A 14,385-nucleotide genomic window follows, 5' to 3' on the forward strand; every position below is an offset into this window, starting at 1 on the left:
AGTTCGAACATATATTCGCTAATTTTTATTTTTAGCCCCGCGCTGAAAATCACAAAATCTTCTCGCGAGCGCAATACGGCGATGTTCTTGCCTCGATTTCCTCAGGCTTTTCCTATGGTTTTCTAACGTGACGTAACACCGATTCTCGTCTTCTATCTTCTTCTTGTTCTGTTCGGCTCACGCACAGTTGCACGGTTCGCTTTTTTCCCTCCCTCACGCACGGTCAAGTGTCACGATTTTCCTTTTTTGCTTACAATTCGGCACAATATCGGATTTTCTCGACCAGCTAGCTAGACTGTCAAACTTCGAATGCCGTCTCGGATGTGTGGCGCAACTCGGGCAAGTCTGGTCTGTGGTGGGACCACTTAGAGCGGAAATTTTCCCGACGGCCAACGCATCACGGCACACAATCGAAAGTTTTTCCCCGAACTGGCGCGAAAAACCACGATGGCCAGTTTTCACCAATACTATGGCGGATGGTTGATGGGGAATTTTTGTTTTCGGGATGCGGCATTACAACCAGGTCCAACGGTGTGTGATTCAGAACGAAGGTTGGCGCGAAGATTTCACCACAGGCTAATATGATGGGTGGTGGTTGTAGATAACAAACCACGCTAGTTTGAATTATATCGGGGCGACAGTGGGCTCAAGATGCGATGGGGTTTTTATTGGCTTTGGATTGAAGTTTTAAGTTAGATGCGAACAAAAATTCAAACATAATTTTATTTAAAGGGTGCCCCACATCAAATTGCATCACGGAAAAAAACGCTGTATAAAATTACTGATTGGGTATTTTCTCTTGAAAATTTGGACAGAAGTAGTTTAGAGTGTATTGTTTACACTGTATTTTTTATCGCTGTCAGTATTTCGAATGTTGGAAAAAATGCCATCATCACGACGTTGCGTGAATTGATTTTGCGCAAGCACCTGGAAAATCCACAACTCTCTCATCGGGACATCGGAAAACAACTCGGAATCGTGTAGTCACCGGTGTGTCGTGTGATTAAACGTTACTACGAAGCTCTGAGCATGCTGTCAGAATGGTTGTTCCATTAGTGATCAGGATCACAAGCGTGTCGTGAAAGCATTTAAGCGGAATCTGTCCAAGTCTTTCTTCAGAGAGCCAAGGACCGGGAAGGACTGCATAGAAGACTCCAAATCGTGACGAACGGCACAATACGGTGGGAAAGTCACGGGCCCGGAAACTGTACACGAACTGCTGACGAACCCTCATTGTCTCATCATGGATGATGAGACTTACGTGAAGGCGGACTTCCGGCTTCTTCCGGGCTACTGTTTATCACCGCCCAGCACAAGTTTGATGTTTCGGAGGAAGTAAGGAAGCAGAAACTTTCAAAGTTTGCCAAGGAATTCATGATTTGACAAGCGATCTGCTCATGTGCCAAACGAAATGCGCCGTTTGTGACTACCAGGACTGTAAACGGGGAGATCTACCTCAATGAGTGTCTACAGAAGCGTCTGTTTCCTCTGTTGAATCAACAAGAGGGTCCTACGATCTTCTGGCTGGATATAGCTTTGTGCCACTATTCAAATGTTGTCCTGGAGTGGTACGAAGCCAACGAGGTCACTTTCGTACCCAAGGATATGACGCACCGTACGGAACTAAGGCCCTTTGAAAAATATTGGGCTATTATAAAGCAGGCACTACGGAAGCATCCCAAGGAGGTCAAATCTGAGGAAGACATGAAGAAAAAGTGGGTTTCCGTACAGAAGAAACTGCAGCCAAATGTTGTACCAATTTTTTTTCCGTTATTCAATTTGATGTGGGACACCCTTTATTCATATATTGATCTCTTCATCTCCATCATATCTGGATTGGCAAATGAAGTATATTGACGAAGTTATCTCTAACGGATTATTTTGAATGGATAGCTGTCATTGATTGATGGATTTATGATATTGAATTTAGTAGTAGTTAAGCCTGGTGCGCGAATTTCGGATGTAAAGGACTGAATTTAAGATTTGATAGAAGCTCTTTTGGAAGATGCCTTGAGTTAGGAGTAAGTTTTCTGGCTGAAAGTCAGAGGTTCAAGCGCATTCCTGCCATTACTGAAAATTATGATAGCATAATACAATTGCGGTGCTCTTAGTGTATTAGAATGATTTGTTGATTGTTCATTAACGCTTGATCGCTTGTAATTCTTATGAATATTTTAGGTGGACAAAAAGTCGAATCAAGGGGTGGACGCCTAAGCTTGTTCACATTTATATCGCTGTGAAGTAACTGTAAACTCTAGAGGAAATTAAAAGCTGCAACCGTAACCAGTTCGTTTTGTAAAATGTCATATTTAACTATCAAACTTGTGTAGTGGTAAAAGGTTGGACAATCATCATCATAATCTTCAAGCATGATTGTATAATAAGTGTACAAGTTTATCATTAAATATTGTATGCTTGTCCCAAACATTGGAGAATGAATGATTTCCTCAATTTTCACTGATAAGATATTACGTCAATCAGACAGCGCAGAAAGTATGTATCTCTGCCAAGTTGTTCAAATGGGCAAGAGCGCAGTATCGTTCAAAAATGATTCACTAGGTGTCTCCGGAGGGTAAATCACATTTTTTACTGATAACTGCTACCTGTCACTAGATGTGTAGTTTTAATCTTCAGCAAAATTGTTCAACTGGGTAAGGCCCGTCTCACAAAACAAACCTGGTCAGAAGTCCAAAACTGCAAATGTTGATTATTTTGTTTTGCTTAAATTTATTTAACAGTGTGATGTTTATTGCATCGCACAGTGGGAAAAATTCTGTAATTGTTACTCTTAATTGATTTTCTCAAAACGCAAACGATCCCAACCAATAGAAGAGCACTTTTCTTATGTAACAACGTCTATCGTATCGTAGCCGGCAGAGCATGGAAAATTACCGTTTTACCTCAATTTCCCTATTATCAGTTTCCATTATTTTTCGTAACTAAATCACACACACCCATCAAATTCACGCTAATCTTATGTAAAATTGGATTCTCGTCAACTGTTTTTATATATGGGACTGTTAAGTCCCTCTTTGCCACAATTTCCGTAAATTTAGCACTGCTCACTATTGACTATGAAAAGAATATGATTGATAAACTCTGTTCAATATACGATCAAATATTCAAGAAATCGACTGCAGTAGGTATTAATCACAGCCTAGTACGGTTAATGCTCGTTTTACCTCTATTTCCGTACAAAATATAAGATTTTTTAGGAAATTAATTTTATTCAAATCGATTGCAAACGATAAAATAGCATTTTTCGTATGCACAAATGTCCAAGAAATCGATTACAGTAGATTTAACAGACGGCAGAGCGCGGTAAAGGCCCGATTTACTTAATCATTAGCAATTTGCCAAGCTTTTTCTTTCACTGCTGGATGAGTTGAAGCCGAATTCCCATCTATATCTTTTTTTTTGCTGTATGACAGATTTTCACTTACAGGTAAAAAATCATCTTTTCCTAGTGAGCCTGCTTGATCATAATGGGAAAATCCGGTGACTGAGTCCACTCCACCTGTAAAGTGATGTGTGCAGTCCAGAAAACCGTCTACAGGAATACTACTGTGATACCTGACTTATAACAAATATACGTTGTATACGAGTCGTTGTAGTCGGGATACAACGTATAGTTCGCTAATTTTACATTACAAATGCTATGTTAAATTAGACGAGTCATACGTTGTATTCGGGGTACTCGTATATAACGTATATTCGTTATAAGTCAGGTAACGCAGTAACCTTTTCAAGATTTGATACCACGTCTTTTAGCTGGATAACAATGGGAGACATCTGATGCAGTTACCTCACGTACAGTGACATCGGCTACCAAGTATCCTTTATCCCAATTTGGAGATGAAAACCAGGGAATGATTTCATCTTGGTGCTTCTTGATCTTTGCGCAGGGTTCCAAAAGTTGCACCTCCAGTTGTTCTTTGGCATACTTGGCAATCCCATCATACTTTCGTTAGCTAAGACCCAAACGTATCTTCAGCATTAGTGAGCTTTCAACGAGATTGCCGGAGCTTGCTTTGTTTGCGAAATCCTTCACCTTGTTCAAACTTTCGATGATTCTGCAGCGCGCTCACCGCCTTCTCTCAACGATTAAAATTTTCTCACAGAACTCTTGCTTTGCCATGAGCCGACTGGGATTTTCCTGTGTTCATTTTGATAGTTTGTCGAATGGTTTCGGACCGCAACTAAATGTCGTCATAATTTTACGGTACTTAGGTGAAACGTAGAATCCAACCACTTGGTTTCGTTTTCGGCTGAATTTCTTCCGATGGTAATTAAAACCCTTGATCCATTTTTGAACAAAGCACAAAATGTCTGCTTTCTTTCCACAAATTGGCAAAGAATCGTTGCTGTTTTCCCCATTTAATGTACACCGTAGATAGATATCGATTCGTTAACATCATAACTGGTTTATGATTTCACAGTAAAGCACAAAAATGAATCCCTTCCCCTGCTACAACAATATAAGTGTTGCTATGCAATGGAATATTTATGACGTTTGATTGATACGCACTACTGCACTGCACGTGCGCTCGAGAGCTACACGTGAACTATATTTCATGGCCAACTATCTAGTACATAAGGGTCTACTGATTTGTTCTCAAAAGAAAACAATGTTTAAGCTACGAAAAACAAACTAAATTGTTTAGTTTGAGTCACCACCAATCATGGGGTAATCGAGGGCATTTATCGTACTCTGCCGTCTGTTATACCTACTGTAATCGATTTCTTGCATACGAAAAATGTCCTTTCATCATTTGCAATCGTTTGCGTTTTGAAAAAAATAGAACGTCTTAGCAAATCCTTTAATTCGTTGGGAAATTGGGGTTAAACGGGCATTTACCGTACTAGGTTGTTATTAATTCCTACTGTAGTCAATTTTTTTGGACATTTTATGGTGTATTGAACTGAGTTCATCAATCATATCCTTTTCAAAGTCATGAAATGGATCAAACTAACAGTGGGAAGTGTTAAGTATACGGAAATGGTGGCAAAGCGGGATTTAACAGTGCCATATATGAAAACAATCGGCAATCGATTCCTTGACCATTTTTACATGAGATTAGAGTGGATTTGATGAGTGTGTGGTTTAGTTATCAAAAGTAGAGGAAACTGCCTAGTTATACTCACAAATCATAAGGAAATTGGGGTAAAACGGTGATTTTCCGTGCTCTGCCGGCTACGACACATAGCGCAATCGATTACCTATATAGTTTTACATAAGAAAAGTGCTCTTCTATTGGTTGGGACGGTTTGCGTTTCGATAAAATCAATTAAGGGTAACTATTCCCAATTTTTTCCCAATGCGATCGTAAGCGATATATAAGGAGATGACACCCCGTGTTCAGTCGTAAATAAATTTGAGATTTTATTGTGATGTTTCATGTGTTTGATTGCCTCAGAGCTTTTTGATCCGGTAGTCTCATCGGCGATTATTGTACGGGAGGAATTCACTAGGCAAAACTCATAGGTGAATAATCTCAAGCACGAGATTTGAGGAATCGAGTTGTTCCAAACACTGGATCACCTCATGAAAAGCACAAAGAATGATGCTTTGCCCCCCAAACGAAAAAACGGTTAATTTGCCACCCTTTTCAAATCCGCAAAACAAAATGCTTCACATGGTAGATATGATCTGTATCTGTATCGATCTGCCCCTGTGGTAAAATATTATAGAAGAGCTAACTTTTGAGGACTGCGAATTGGGAAATCCTAATGGCCATATACAGTAAATACAACATTGTCTAATATCTCTATATTGTAAATTTGTAATATATAATATACTGTAATTTTTTTTTAATTTTGATAGACGATATTTGCGTGATTAAATTTATAAATTATTAAACTACCACATAACCCGAGCAAAATCCAGCATCAAAATGACAACAAATTGAAATCAAGTTTTGATATCAACATCAAACTTAAACCCTAATTTGATTTCAGTTTATGCAATTGATAAATTTTGTTTTCATTTTGCTGTACATGTGCTCCTCAAAAATATGTTGTTGCGGGTTTGTTTTCATTGCCTTAGCATAACATCAAATTGAATACTTGTTTTGTCATCAACAGGAAAGATTGATATCAAAATGAGTTTTCAGGTTGCTCTCACTGATAGCAGAAATTGTTTTCAATGTGATGTCACAGGAAGATTTTTTTGCTCTCAGTTTTGATATTTTAACCGTTAAAACGACCAAAACGACAGCAACCTGAGTAATTATTATCAGCGAAATCACAACATCAAATTTAGATTTCAATTTGATCTCAGACTTTGCTCAGGAAGCCATCTTCGTTTTTGGGTAGTGTTTTTGACTGATTCCTTGAGCGATTCTTGGCAGTATGTGAGCCGCAACACAGATCAAGATTTCTCACGTAACGTGAGAAAAGGGCCCATGTCAGAAATGTTAACAAATCAGAAAATGAATTCCACTATTCAATTCAAAAATAAGGAAATTGAAATATAGCAACAGAAACTGTATCTCAGTATACAACACCCAAAATAGCGGCGCCGGTGGTGTACTGGTAAGCGTGATTACCTCTCACCCCAGCAGGCCTGGGTTCAGGGAAGTAAAGCCATTGGTCTCCGGTTCATGAGTTGATAGTTGGGTCCAGGTAATGGACCTGCCTCCCTGGCGTCGGTAGCAGTGGTGCTCCGCACGGGAAACAAAATCGACGGAAAACAAATCAAAGGAAAAAAAAAACACCCAAAATATGCAAAAAGTTTACGAAAACATATAAAAACCAATAACTACTTAATTTAATAAATTAATAAGTCTTTTTGTGAATTTTTCAATGGATAGGCACTTTTTGTCAAGCCGTTGTGATGGTCATCAGAAATGGTACGCCCTCTTCTAATCCATTTTGCAACGTCAAATAAATTCAAAACAAATCATCGGTCCTACCTCAAGCAGTAGGGCCTAGTTTTGGTTTGAAAATTTTTAATCATCGGCCCTTCTACGTCACTAGGCTTATTAATGAAATGAAAAAAAAAATAATGGTTGGCCGTTTTAGCGTGCGGGCCTATTCATGAATTGAAAAATTTATTTGATCGGCCGTTTCGAAAATCGAGTTATTTTTAATGATTTTTATCGATTATGTGGAACTTTACTACACTATTAGTAGCTTTCAAGCGGTGCTATAGAACGGTATCAAAACCCAATTTGTTCACGTTTTGGACATAGGGCCATTTCAAATGTTACTCAAGAATGTTTAGCATTCAATTCGCAAATTGGTTTCGACTGTCTTATTATTCTCTCCAACGCAACGCTATCTGCTCAGTCGCCTTTCGTTATTATTTAAAACCCTTAAAACAAGTTAGATACATGAGAATCTGTGAGGTTGGTTATTGTTAAGGTGATACGATATAGAGTCCACAAATGGCCGTTAAGATGGCTGATTTGCACTATCACTTTAAATTTTCTAGAGTGTAAATCTCGGACATTATTGCTACTTTGCCGAGGGCTGGCGATTGACTACGGCCCATACAAAATTTAATAAATTTGAATGGACGATTGCCTACGTGGGAGGAGGGAGGGTCGCGTTTTCGGTGCAATTGACGCACTTCTCTGAAGAAGAATATGACGGTAAAACTGAGGATTATGACGTTTCACTAAACTTGGCTAAATCCGGATAGTATACAGAAATGATAAATGTTTCAAATAGAAATAACTCTAATGTTACGTTAGTTCAAAGTCCATCAAGTTCTTCACGTTCTACAAACGAATGAAACCTTGATAGGGGAAATGGCTCTAATGTTGGCCTATGGGCCTAAGATTGGGCCCATCGCTAAAAATCTGCTATTTTACAATTTTATCTAGATGAACGCGTCATTGCGACGGTACTAATGGATATTTTTTGTCGCTACCCAAGTAACAATTTGGGTTTTATGAGGGTTCTGTAGACCATGATTTAGACTTGTAGTATGCTATAAAACCTCAATAAAACTTGCAATGTTGCTTGGGTATCGAAAATTTAGTCCATCGCTGAATTTATGTATGGGCCCAAATTAGGTACATTTAGGCCGACATTACATCCATTTCCCCTATATTGTCAAAACTTTAATCGAATGAGAAGCGCTGCTAAGACTAACGAGATTCCAAACATAACTTTTGAGTTATTTTTATACCATAATTCTAGCCAATGACATTATTTGGTATGAAGGTGTCAGATGTGAAGAGATTTTTGATAGCAGTTACAACACCAAAAAAGGTTATGTTCCATTTAATTCCACATATTTTTTTTTATCTATGGCGTATTTTGACTACAATGTGCAGTCTTCTCATCTCTTAGGTAAACATGTCAAGATCACAGGTATAAAAATAAAACTACAACGTGTAGAATTGGCAATTATCTAACTCGAGGATTAAGGAAAGTAAAGAAGAAAAATCTAAGCAACTCTTTTATAATGAAAATCCTTAAGGGGGGAGTACACTTTGATTTTTCAAAAAAAAATGCATTTTTTTTTGGCTTAAAATGCTCCTTGGAATGTATATTTTAATTTAGAAAAGACTCCAAGTCCGCCAGAATATTCCTTACTGCTTTACGAAGCGATTTCCTAAAACATGTACCGGCGCGCTGAGAGAGCAATTTATCTTTAAACGCGTTTATCTCGAAACGGGGTTTTTCAAACTGGCGTGGGAAATAACTCTAACCAGTTATCATCAAATTTGGATATCGCCTAGGTTTTCTTGTTCAGAATTAAATTCTGCTTAGAAATACGTATCCACATTTTCGATTTTGTCAAAAATGGATTTATCCACGATTTTGTAAGCATTTTTAGGGTGAAAAAATGGACTTTTTTTCGTAAGGCCAAAACTTTTGAAAAAAATAATTTAAAAAAAAATCGGTATTTCTAACCCAAATTTCATTACTAATCAGGATTTTTGTTCGATTTATGTTCCAGGATCACATGGAAAGGAGTATTTTTCCACGCCGTTTTCCGACTTCCGCGCGAGGACGCCCGCGCGACCTGGTGCACCGGCCACGGAGAGACGCCAATCGAGTTCAAAAAAATACAAATTGTAGTTCGAAGGATGACTAATAAATGGGTTATAACATATTTGCCCTCCCTGAGTGTTTTATTGCTTAAAAAATTTAACGAAAATGCCTTACTTTTTGGACGTTCAAAGTGTACTACCCCCTTAAAGCCTTGGTAGCCATAATAATGAAGTTATGAAATTGGGTTGATAGTTGAATGCGCTTTAATGTTTTATTTTTGTAATTCCATTGTCATGATTGACGACAAATAAATTCAAAGTGTTTTTATGTTACTTCATACGCGAAGTTAGCGATTTTCAGAGTTGGTTGGAAATGCTAACATAAAGCTTTAGTGTGATAATTTATTAGCTAGAGAATGATCTTCAGAAGAGGGCTACTGCCTTCTCTCTGAGATGACCACGTTGGTCATGACGAGAGGAGCAACACGATAGTTGGGTAAAGAAGAATTGCATTATAACACACCATCGACTGGAAATGCTCTCGCAACGTGGGGCTTTAGGTAGTGATGAAAACGTCGCTAGAACTATTCCACAGCCGCAGTCAGTTTATGAGCAAAAGGAGGACGCACATTTTTTGCCTGTAGACTTGAAGACATACTTCAAGTCTCCGCGTACATCGTGCGGGTTAGGCAAAAGATGTGCGTCTAACTTTAAAAACTGTCGCATTAATGGCCCTTCGCTCATTTTCAACTTCTATTCAATTTTCATACTGCCGTACTCTAACGGAACTATCCACCTACCCTCTTCTAAAGATCATTCTCTAGCTAATAAATTATCACACTAAAGCTTCATGTTAGCATTTCCAACCAACTCCGACAAATAAATATAATATAATATAAAACTTCTAAAATATTGTCTACCTAGATTATGAACAGCGCCTCTCTAAATTTTCAGCACTGCATGGGAAAGCAGTTGTGCCATGGTTTGTTGTCTGGTGGTTCAGTTTCCAGGAGATGCGATTTCTTACTTAGATTCATAAAAAGAAAGCCTTTGTCTTTGCAATTTTCTCCATCAAGGATGTATTTTTTCACTTGTTATGATAAGCGGCATTATGACAAATTGAATCAAATGCAAATGTCTAACGATAAATCATAATTCAGTTATTCCGATTTAATATGATGTATCTAATGTCGTCCTAAGTGTCCCCATACATTTCGATGGAAAGTATCTTTTGTCATTCAGCCAATTTTCACTTGCAACCAAAAATATCCATTTGTATTATCCTGATTACGCATTGTTAAACAGTTCCAGGCAAAATAGCAAAACAGAAATTTTGCCTCGGCCTTCACTGATTTGCATAAAAATTTGCATGATTGTTTGTTATGGTATTTTTCAATAAATCGTATCATAAACTTGTCACTTCAAATCGAAGTGACATCTGATACAAAGTTGTAGGGAAAAGCAATATTGAAAACTTAGCGGCGCCAGTGGTGTAGTGGTTAGCGTGATTGCATCTCATCTCAAATGGCCGGGGTTCAATCCCAGTCGGCTCCACCGGAATTTTCTGAGGCATAAAATCTCTGACCACGCCTTCCGGAAGTAAAGCCGTTGGTCCCCGGTCCATGAGTTTGATGGGTCCAGGTGTGAGAACCGCCTCCCTGGGTCGGTAGCAGTACGGAAAATAAAGATCGATGGAAAACAAATCAAGGAGAAACAATATATTGAAAACCATTTAAATCGTTTCTGAGTAAAATTTACAAACAATATAGCACAAATAAAAAACAAACATTGAAGCAAAATTTGTCGTGACTTTTAAAATGAAAAAAAAAAACCAAATAATATTGACCATGGACAGTTTTTGTAATTTTATTGTTTAATGCTTCATTGGATGTTTACTCAAAATTCATAGAAAAATATCGTGGATTTGCCCTAGAAGGCTTTAATTTATCACCACTACTTTGTCTCTCAAACGTCAATTCAATCAGAAGTGACGGTTTCATGCAACAATTCACTAAAAAATATAGACTACGCAATTTTGAAAAAAAAAATCAAGATTCAAAATGGCTGACTCTAAGCATAAATGTGAATCAATGATCATAGCAAACAATTATACAAAGTTGCATGCAAATATGAGAAGGTCGAGTCAGATCAATGCGTCTTTTGGCGTGGAACTGCTCTCTGCGAAAAATTGAAGAAAAGGACGTTTTTGTTGGTGGGACCCATCTTTTACCGTTTTTCTTACTTGGAAATTTTACGGTTTATTCAAAGCGGAAATATTCACTCAAATGCAATCACAATCACATGAAACCCACTTTGTAGATGATTTAACGAATTTGATGAACTTTGACAGTTGTACCACTTTTACTCTCATCAAGAAGAAATAACTGAAAGGAATAAGGATAAGTTTGAAGGTGACTTTGACTTTTGACTGTAGTAGTTTATAACGGATAATGAAAACAGTTGAAATTCCATTGTGGATCAAGGAACAGGTCACCACAAAAACAATTTTTTATGATATTCAAATGATAGGGAAAAGTGTAGTAGCTGCTCCTTCCTTTTATTTTCCTACAACTGGACCTCATGTTTAACTGAAATATTTCGGAAAAAATTATATTTCTTCATATTAATTGTTTGCTCATTTACTTTGAAGCTTGAAAATATGTTTACTCGAATCCAAGCAAGTAGTGCTCTGCGAGGGATATTTATCTCAAAAAGTGCCTTTACTACACTGACAAATCATAACAATTTGAATTTGTGATCATCAAAAAAAGTCTCCTGAAGTTTGAACGTCGAACATTTAACCATTTTAGGAAATTGAGAAACAGACATTTTCCAGATCTAGCCACATAATACTTCAGCATCGCATTATAGTTTTGGTTTGTATTAAAATAAATTTTCTTGATAAAACTAAATGCATCCAAGGCACCGTTATTTGCAAAATCATATTTCTGTATTGTCCTTTGAAAATATTTCTGATATTGTAGATACGTCTGTTTAGTTTACGCAAAGAAGCTTGCCACGAAACCCCATCACATATGTCCACACATCAATCTCAATTCCCACCCAACTGTGTGCATTCAGAATCATTCGTGTAACTCTATACTCCCAACTAGCGCAGAAACCAAAACAATTCCATCTATTTTCACAGCAGTTTCAAACTAAAAATAAAAGAAAGCACTAACTCAGCAGCGGCAGCAGCATTTGGCTTTAAGTCAGCGAAAACACACGAAAGTCGTTGAGAACGTTGTTTTCTTCACGGCAAGGACCGTACACACTCGCAAGCATCCAACGAGAAAAGAAGTGCATGCACTTTTCACACTGACAATAACAACAACAACAACAAGAACAAAAACCAACTAAAACACTAGAGAAGTCTTCGACGATAACAACCTACCACACTCGCACAGTTAGGCGCTGTTTTCCACTATCAAGTTTTCACAGTCTAGTTTGATAAAAACACTTATTTCAGAACGTTTCCACCTTACAAGAATTTCAAATCCTGTTTGAAACGCACCACTCAACTGGCTGAACGAACGAACAGACGGACGAATACCGCAACCGATGCTGTCAAGACAAGCAAGCACACAAGACTGAAGGCAACGTGCGGAAGAACTATGCTTTGAGCCTACAGCGCACACCGGTTGCTCAATGCAACTCGGTTCGGGGCGGCATAGTGAGAGAGCGCACGCCGTGAAGAAGTGTGAAGCGACTTAAGAAAGAGGTGACCGAAAGTGTTGCCAGTTCCATAATTGTTTATTGATAATCTCAAGCTGTTATGCATAATTCATTGTCTACCTAAGCTTGTCACTTTTTTCTAAAATGTTGAAAATCCATTACACTAAGTTTTTAACCGAATGACTATGTACTTTCAATTACTTATGAAGCAGAAAATGCAATTCCTTAGGACTTCCTCAATCCCATAATTGCATTCTCTTTCTCTCACCAAGAGCTCTCAAACTTTTACGAAGCAAAGAGTGCGTCTCAGAGAACCGAACATTCGCTTCTATCTGCAACTGATAACAAAACATGTTTTGTTTGTGGAAGCACTTTTATGAGCGCCGTAGAGCCAGCGATGCAGGCGGCATATTTACAGCCGAATGAGCGAACCAAAACAAAAGGCCGGAAAATCTAATTCCAGTCCGATCAGTTCCAGTTTATTGCCACTCCTGATTCAATTCGTGTTGGTTGGTAGGTCTCGGCATGGATAGCGACAGTGGATGGCTTTGTCGGGAAGTGGTTTGGATAAGGAAAAACAAAACAGACAAATTTGGGCGTGCAAGTGGCGACGCGGTTTTTTTGTGGCTTAAGAATTTGCGCTTGCGGAGATTATTTTTATCTGATGGGTATTCTTTCCGGTTACATACCTTACCATTCCGACTAAGGTCTGGTTGTCCTGTACTGTATGTACTTTCGGTAAGGTCAAGGTGGGGTTTTGAATAGGTGGTTGGTACTGATTTAATGATAACATTCGTTTTCCCAGCACTTAAATTGATTGCATGGCGAGCCAACCTTTGTGGGGTAAATTTTTTACCTGGTCGTAAGTAGTTGATTTTTTAAGGTTAAGTTTTATTGGCGTAAATGGTTCATTGGAGCATGTAAGCATACATTTGAATATAAGGAAAATAAAACTTCATTGAAAGATGAGCTTGGTGGTTCAGTAAACCGAGTGGCTGCTCAACGATTGAATAGTCGTGGTTTCAAGCTCAGGCTTTAACTTCCATACAAAAAATTTCCACCCTTCCCGTGGAGAGTCATAGAGTTCCCTAAATCTCTCTGAAGTCAGTGTAGAACTAACAATCCTTCCCATCCCCAACATTTGCAAGGACTTGGCTCGGACAGTTCCATCTCCGAGATAGTTAATAATCCCAAATTGTTGTCTATGAGGTAACGGATGAACGTCTACATCACTATTACAATAATCTAGGACATGTCTTCCTCTTTGGATAATTACGGTCTCACTGGGACTTTGGAGGAGTAAGTCTGTAACATTTTTGAATTAGCCATCATATGTGGCAAGTAAAACATAGAGAGGGTCCAGTATAAGAGAGGAGCGGATTCAAAACAAACTGCCTTGACAACCTATGCCTATGTGATTTCTAGCAACACTGCCAATGCAATCAAGATAGACGCTGCTCAATTGGCTCTGGCTTTGACAGTTCGTTTGGCTTAAAACTTGCCAGTCCGCTTCTCTTTTATACTATACCCACTCTAGTAAAACAATATTCTATGCCCAGAAAAGTCATGATTGTTTTAATAGCAACTAATCATAGCAACACAATTTTAAACATATTAAAAGAGTGTATTTTAATAAGCGTCCAAATTGATCGGTAAAAGATAATGAAAAGCGGCGAAAATGGATAACTTTGTTGCTAATTTTGTAATAAAAAAAGATAGAGTAAAAACTGTTTTTTTTTAGATACCCTCTTAGTCAACTTAG

The 14,385-nt window shown here is 38.1% G+C and overlaps 1 protein-coding gene across 11 annotated transcripts in view; it reads right to left on the reverse strand.

The window, feature by feature from the left end:
* The window catches only part of LOC135711662 (PDZ and LIM domain protein Zasp-like), a 204,320-nt gene extending 191,786 nt beyond the window's left edge, over positions 1-12,534 (reverse strand). For 9 of the 11 annotated variants that reach the window (XM_065234548.1, XM_065234555.1, XM_065234553.1 and 6 more), the window contains exon 1: positions 255-356. The gene's annotated coding sequence lies outside the window, so the exon portion shown is untranslated. Of the gene's footprint in view, positions 1-254; positions 357-12,342 lie in introns of those variants that run through there. The other 2 variants (XM_065234547.1, XM_065234557.1) reach the window with 2 other exon arrangements.
* Positions 12,535-14,385: the final 1,851 nt, after the last annotated feature.

This window comes from Ochlerotatus camptorhynchus, unplaced genomic scaffold (genome assembly GCF_037179485.1).
Source record: "Ochlerotatus camptorhynchus isolate MF236.1 unplaced genomic scaffold, CSIRO-AGI_Acam_v1.1 ptg000434l, whole genome shotgun sequence".
NCBI lineage: Eukaryota > Metazoa > Arthropoda > Insecta > Diptera > Culicidae > Ochlerotatus > Ochlerotatus camptorhynchus.